Source organism: Coptis chinensis, chromosome 5, assembly GCF_015680905.1.
Source record: "Coptis chinensis isolate HL-2020 chromosome 5, ASM1568090v1, whole genome shotgun sequence".
In the NCBI taxonomy this organism is placed as follows: domain Eukaryota; kingdom Viridiplantae; phylum Streptophyta; class Magnoliopsida; order Ranunculales; family Ranunculaceae; genus Coptis; species Coptis chinensis.
This window is the reverse complement of record NC_141460.1, coordinates 24,561,929-24,568,547: the sequence shown is the minus strand read 5'-3', so window position 1 is coordinate 24,568,547 and position 6,619 is coordinate 24,561,929. Positions and strand designations below refer to the sequence as shown.

Sequence of the window (6,619 nt, the reverse complement as noted above, 5' to 3'; positions counted from 1 at the left end):
GCAACTCTTTTGCACCGCTTCTTTACCACTTCGTGAGTCCCCCCTTGCCAACAACCATTCATCCCTTGATGCTATGACGGAAGATGAATTTTTCAATCTCTATCCCAGTGATCCTTTTGACCCACCTATTGAGGAATATCTTGCATATATCAAGATTTCTAATGATATGGATTTGAGAGCTCTAGCTGAGAATCATTCACCTTCCATCACCAATATTCCCCACCCTCCACCTTTTCAAAGGAACCTTTAGTTTGCACTCGATCCTTTAGTTTCTCCTGTGCTTCATGAATTTTTAAATCCACCTAGTAAACAAATACTTCCCAAGGATAAACCACTTGACACCTTCATTTTTAGACTTGAGACAGTCCCTAACTACACCATGAATGAGTTTTGTGCTAAACCCACATCCTCATTTTTTCCATGCTTTTTCTCTAAAACTTATCCCAATCCACCATATCTTCCACAACCATTCACTTTTCCACACTTATTCACTAGGACACCCTCTCGTTCAAAGATGAAACATAAGGTGCATGCTCGGTTATGTTATAGGTCTATCCGACTTCGCTTTCATTCCACTAGGCTGCGTCATAGGAAATCTTGGTGCTTGATTGTGTTTGGATATGTTTTCTGTGATATTTATTTATGGAACGATCCACAACTATTTTGGTTGTTGATATATGATAAACTGCATATTCATACATATATTTAGATAAAGTCTCGAGTATCTGACTATAAACGACTCAAATTTTGTGTTTGGTGCATTTCCTTTCATTTCCATATATTGGTCAATGCACCATTCAGGTAACCGGGCCCTCCCTATGGAGTGTGTGGTTATAAGTACCGGATCCTAAGTCCACGGTTCACATAATTCACGTTTTCCACTCTTGCATGTTTTCTTGGTTTTTGAGTCATGTTTCTCTATGGTGTGAATTATGTCTTTACTGCTTATTGTTTTCCTTTATATTAAACCTAATTCATAAAAAGTAAAAAAGTTTAAAGCTATAAAAATAGTAATCTAGCAAGTCTCGGGAATCTGACTTTAAAAGACCCAAGTTTTCGTACAATACCAAGTTTCTGGAGTATAGGCCAAACAAAAATTTCAAACTTAAAAAGAGTTTTCCAATTTTGTTTGGGGGGCGATTTTGGTATTCATTTCAAATCTTGTTGCCACCCTAAGCCTGTCATGTTTACTCCAGTAGAGTTTGTGTTAGTTAGTACGTACCAGTTTAATTGTGCTTCATATTATCATATCATCTTTACAATATTTACATTACAGTCGCCAATTTTTGCCACGTTTCTATGGTAAATTCTTTCCTTATCTCTTTACACTTTGAGGACAAAGCGTTCGATTGTTTGGGGGTGGGATAGAAACATTTGCAAAAATTAGACACTTTTAGGATGTAAATTATGCACTTTTATTTATAAAATATTAAAAATTATAAAAATTAGTTAGTTACATAATTTAATTGTGCTATTGAATTGTTTCATGAACCCCCTTCTCCTAAATTGTTTGGGGGTGGCATAGAAACACGATGTAAATGTTAAGCACATATTAGGTTGTATATTACGTATTATTTGTCTTAAAAAAATAAAAATAAAAATAAAAAGTTTATGTTATACAATTAGGAATATTGGTATTGTTTCTTTCTTTATGCTCTTAATAATCTAGAAGTCTCACGTAGCTTTTGCATTAGAATAGTTTTTAGAAACTTAGGTTAATATGTAGGTAATAATCTTTGCATCTATCTATAAATATATTACATGAGTATCTAAGATTGTTTGGCAGTGAGTTTCTGAAATCTAGGCTAGAGTACTTATTCTACAAATCCTGTGAGAATATAGCCTAAAGCCTTATATGAGTGAAACATTTGGGAAATGACACAAGGGAGAAGTATATTCCGAATAGAGAAATCACACGTCCACTTGCTTGACCACTGTACCATGTCCTAAGAGAGAATTTAGGCCCTTTTGGATCGATATAGCTAGAAATTCGACCTAAGTATATTTTCCACTAGTCACCCCTAATCGAGAGCCTTTCATTAGCCCTTTCATAAACCACAAATCCTTTACCCTTTTACAAAACAAAACAAAATAAAAAAAAAAATCAACCTACCCAATTTAGATAAGTCTGAGAATAGAATAAAGAAGGAAGAAGAAGAGAAAAACCTGTGTAAACAAAAGTTAGTTAATTGCTTCAGAAAATAAAGAAAAGAAGTTTCCATCAAAAGAAAAGAAAAATAAAAATGGAAATAAAATAAAATCTCCAAAAAATAGAATAAAAGGAGTCAAAAGCCAAAGAAAAAGAAAAAAAATATATGGCTAAGGATGGAAACAAAGTGTAGAAGCAAAAGTAGATAACAAGGTTTTCTCTAGTTACATAATATGAAGACTCTATTATCTCAGACTTGTCCCTTTTGAATATCCATTTCCTTCATTCTTAAACCATCTCCTAATCCCCGCAACACCTAATAAAGACCTTTAGCTCAATTAGGAATAGGTTAGTGGGATAGTAAGTGGCAGATGTGTTTGATCAACTTCGGCTTCCTTGTGTGTCATTGAGATTGTAAGGTAAAGTATGCCCACTGCACACTGGAGTAGCAAAACTTGAGTGGAAAAATCAGAGTGATTTTTGTCTTGACTTTTATGTGAGAACCTACTTAAGGACGCTATTCCAAAGTTTCAGAAACAGACCTGCTATTGCATTTCATAGTATTACTCATTGTATATATGTTTATTGTAGATGATTGATTATTATGCATATATTAGCTTAAGTTTCGACATGATTATTCTATATTCTTTGCTAGTGAGATGTATAGATAATTGAGACATAAATATGGAAACAATAGTTTTATTTCTTAGTCGTTGTAGTATAGATGAAGTTTGTGAGTACCTTCACTGGAAAACTCTCACGAGACTATAACTCGTCCACTAGGGAATTCCTAGTGGTTTAAGGCCTTGTTGCATATGATCAATGCAATCGCGACTCAAGTAAAACGAGTAGATAGAACTCCATTTTTTGTCACTTATTCTAATTTCTCATATTTGCTTGAGGACAAGCAAAATGCTGTTTGGGGGTGGTTTGATAGGAGCCCAAAACTATAGTTTTAACACTGTAACAGACATACCTTTAGACCAATTATGTGAGTAACAATTAAGAGTTAACACTGATTACGTGTTTTTTTATGCATTTCAGGCTTCAAAGTCCATTATGTGCAGAAATGTGTCACTTTAGCGAGATAAAGAAGCAGAGGTTGGTTACTAAGGAGTTCCGTGATTAAAGGCTAAGTTTCTAGAAGACAAAGCCTTTCCAAAAGCCCGGTCAAAAGCTGAAAAGTCGACGCGGGCAGAAACAGCACACAAAGTCAGCAGAACTTCCGAAGGCCATATCTTTGGACTCAGACCTCGGAATGGGGCCTACCTTATGTCAAAACGACCGGCTCGGAAAGAGCTTTCCAATAGTCTAAGCTTTGATCCAATCAGAGGAGGAGAAGTAGATGAAAAGTCTGTTGAAGCCAACTGCAGCTGAAGAGGCCTTTTGATCGAAGAATTGGGTTTTGGCCCGATTCTCGCCCAAAAAACATGGCTCCAAGCCCATGCACGATTTTTGGATCTGAATGTATAAAAACAAAAGCTTAATTCTTTGTTAATGGTAGATAGTTAGACCTAGATTAGAATTAGATTAGTTAGCCTCCACTAATGAGTTTTAGAACTTAGTTTTAGAATTTCATTTCTTGTTTTAGATTAATTTCTTGAATAATTGAATATCATCCATTAGATAAATAAAATAGTTATTATTCTTGTCATTTCGATTTTTGTTATTTCAATCTATTAGATCTAGTTTTAATTATTGTTGGTTACCATTTCTTAGTTGTTAATTAGAATTTAATTATTGTTTAATTTAGATTAGTAAATTTCGAATCTTGATATTATGTTTAGTGTAGATTCATATGGAAATGATTGCGGAATGATTCAAGGCTAAAACCTCCATTAGAGGGGTTGATGAAGCTTCGATGAAAACTTAGTGGTATAGTGTAGAAGCATTGTAGAATCTATTCCACTCTAGAAGGTCGTGATTCACCATGAGAATGGGTGGACGACCTCACATGCTAGTTAGTATTTGGTAGAAATGCCATGAACACTAGGGATTAGAACTCGAAATTCTTGCCGTAAGAACGTAGGAATCGAGATACAAGAACCTATGCTAGGTTATCAAGTTGGATTCGAGGTGGATTCAATTCCCCTCTAATCCTTTATCTAGATTCAAAAACAATTATATTTCCATAGCATTCGCAGTTTAAATTCAAATAATCAATTTCGTATTGCATCGTAGTATAATTCCCCCTCGTAAAACTCTCATTAGACTTAAGACCGATTAGTTAACTATGAAATCATTCCATGCTAGAGAACTAGGAGTGGAACAAATTTGTTACTCCACGCTATTTCGATAGAATTGAGAGTAGAAACTTTGATAAATATAAACTCATAATAGTTTTAGTTTACTTACGTTTTGAGTTTCATCGTTCATTTCGTAGGTAAGCTAATCATTTTTATGTTTATCATCTATACAAATAAAACGGGAGTAAGTTAACACTAGTCCCCAGGTCTAATAATGTGGTCGTCGTATAAGAATCTCCTAAGGTGCATTATGCGATGGGAGGGACTAACCGTGGTCTTTGTACTTAACAATTCCATTATGTTCAGATAGAGTTGGGAATTGTTACGTTAAAAAGCGTCTTTTGGTATATTGGTCTTACGCCTAGTAGTACACAACTCCTTAAGAAACTTAGCATGGTGTGGTAGCTTTTAATAGCTTCGAGGAAGGGAAGGTTTATAGTTAGATTCTTGAAAACGCCCCTAATCTCCTCATAATTAGTATCCCTAGTTAACATGGCTAATTTTTGTGGAAACGGTGGCTTCGTCTATATTTAGCAATGGTATCACCCGGATGTTTAACCTTGGCTTTCTGTTTCTTAGGTTGTGTTGTAACGGTACCTCTACAAAGTGGTAGGCTCTTCAGTTTATATTTCGTATCTAGTAAAATAGCGAGGTGTAGGGTTACTCTTGGTGGGGTAACTATAGGCATAGTTACTTTGTTATCAACCACTCTGCGTAAGGAGGAGAGTGGTGATGGCCTTTAGCTCACCTACATCTTCATATTCATTACTAGTATTATCGGTTATCTCAAAGGCTGTGTTTGTTGTTTTAGGATTAGGTATTGCGTGACCTGGAAACACACCTTTGGGTTGGGCTTTATCTTGGGCCAACAGTTGGCTTAAATTATTAACAGATTGTAGAAGCTGTTGGTTAGATTGAGCCATGGTTTGGAAAAGTTTTTGGCTTACTTGTATGAAGGTGTCAAGACGATCCGGTTGTGTGGGTGTAGCATCCACGTGGTGGTGTTGGAACTATCTCAGCGTGAATTATTTATGGGCGGATTTTGATAGTTATTATTTACCGGGACGATACCTCTATTAGCATTATAATTATTATAACTACCTTGACCTTTTACTTGACCTTGTCGAGGTTGCACTTGGTTGTTGTAATTATTAAAATTACCCTGACCCTGTCCTTGTCGTGGTGGAGCTTGGTTAAAACTGTGCGTTGGCCTAACATATTGATTATTGTACCCTGGCGGTGTGACGTGTTGGTTATTTCTCCAACCGAAGTTGGGATTTTGTCTCCAAGGGGAGTTAGGTTCACTATTAATGGAACAAGCCTATTCATAGGCTATAGGATAGTGGGAGTTGGGATGCTGAGGACTCCAACAGAAACTACATGGATTTGAATTTACATTCATGACGGGGATAGGCTTTTGTTGAACAGAAATGGCCTCTACCTTTTTAGTGAGTGATTCGATTAGAGTTTTAAGCTCGGGATCATGTTTAATTTCAAACATAGCGGCGGCCTTAACTGTATTTGAAGAACTAGCGGAGCGGTGGATATCGCCACTACCCCAGTTGTTGTTATTTCGCTTAGTTTGATCCTCTAAAAATTTATAAGCCTCCGAGACTCCTTTGCTTAAGAAACTACCCCCATTCATTATGTCTAGGACTTCTTTATGGTGGTGTAGAAGTCCTTTGAAAAAGGCACGAACTAACGTGTCTTTCGCTAAGTTATGATGTGGACACTCTATAAGGAGATCGGTGAAACGATTCCAAGCCTCTAAAAATGATTCATGAGGATTTTGTCGAAAGAAATGAATCTTGGAAAGCATCTCATCCGTCTTTAGGGGTGGGTAAAAATGTTCCATAAACAGCTGAACAAGTTTAGCCTACGAGTCCACAGAATTAGGCGTTTGGGCAGTTAACCAAGACTCCGCCTTATCGGCTAAGGTGAAAGGGAATACCCTGAGTTTAATTTGTTCCGCACCAACCGTAGGATGGTGGAATGTTGTTATAACTTGTTCAATCATACGCATGTGCTGATAAGGTTTTTCATGGTCTAAACCATGAAAAATGGGTAACAAATTAAAAATATTTGGGGGGATTCGGAAATCCCCCACTAGGTCTGCTAGAACGATGCAAGATTTCGGGCTATCACTCAAGGCTTTGTAGAAGTCAGAGAGAGGAGTCTCTCTCCTTCGGGCGGGCATTGGTGGTGGTGTGTGTGAAATAGTAGC

The 6,619-nt window shown here is 36.6% G+C and overlaps 1 pseudogene; it reads left to right on the top strand.

Moving 5' to 3' along the window:
• The first annotated feature begins 6,110 nt into the window (after nucleotides 1-6,110).
• LOC147497151 (small nucleolar RNA R71) lies at nucleotides 6,111-6,204 on the top strand (annotated as a pseudogene).
• The last annotated feature ends 415 nt before the right edge of the window (nucleotides 6,205-6,619 follow it).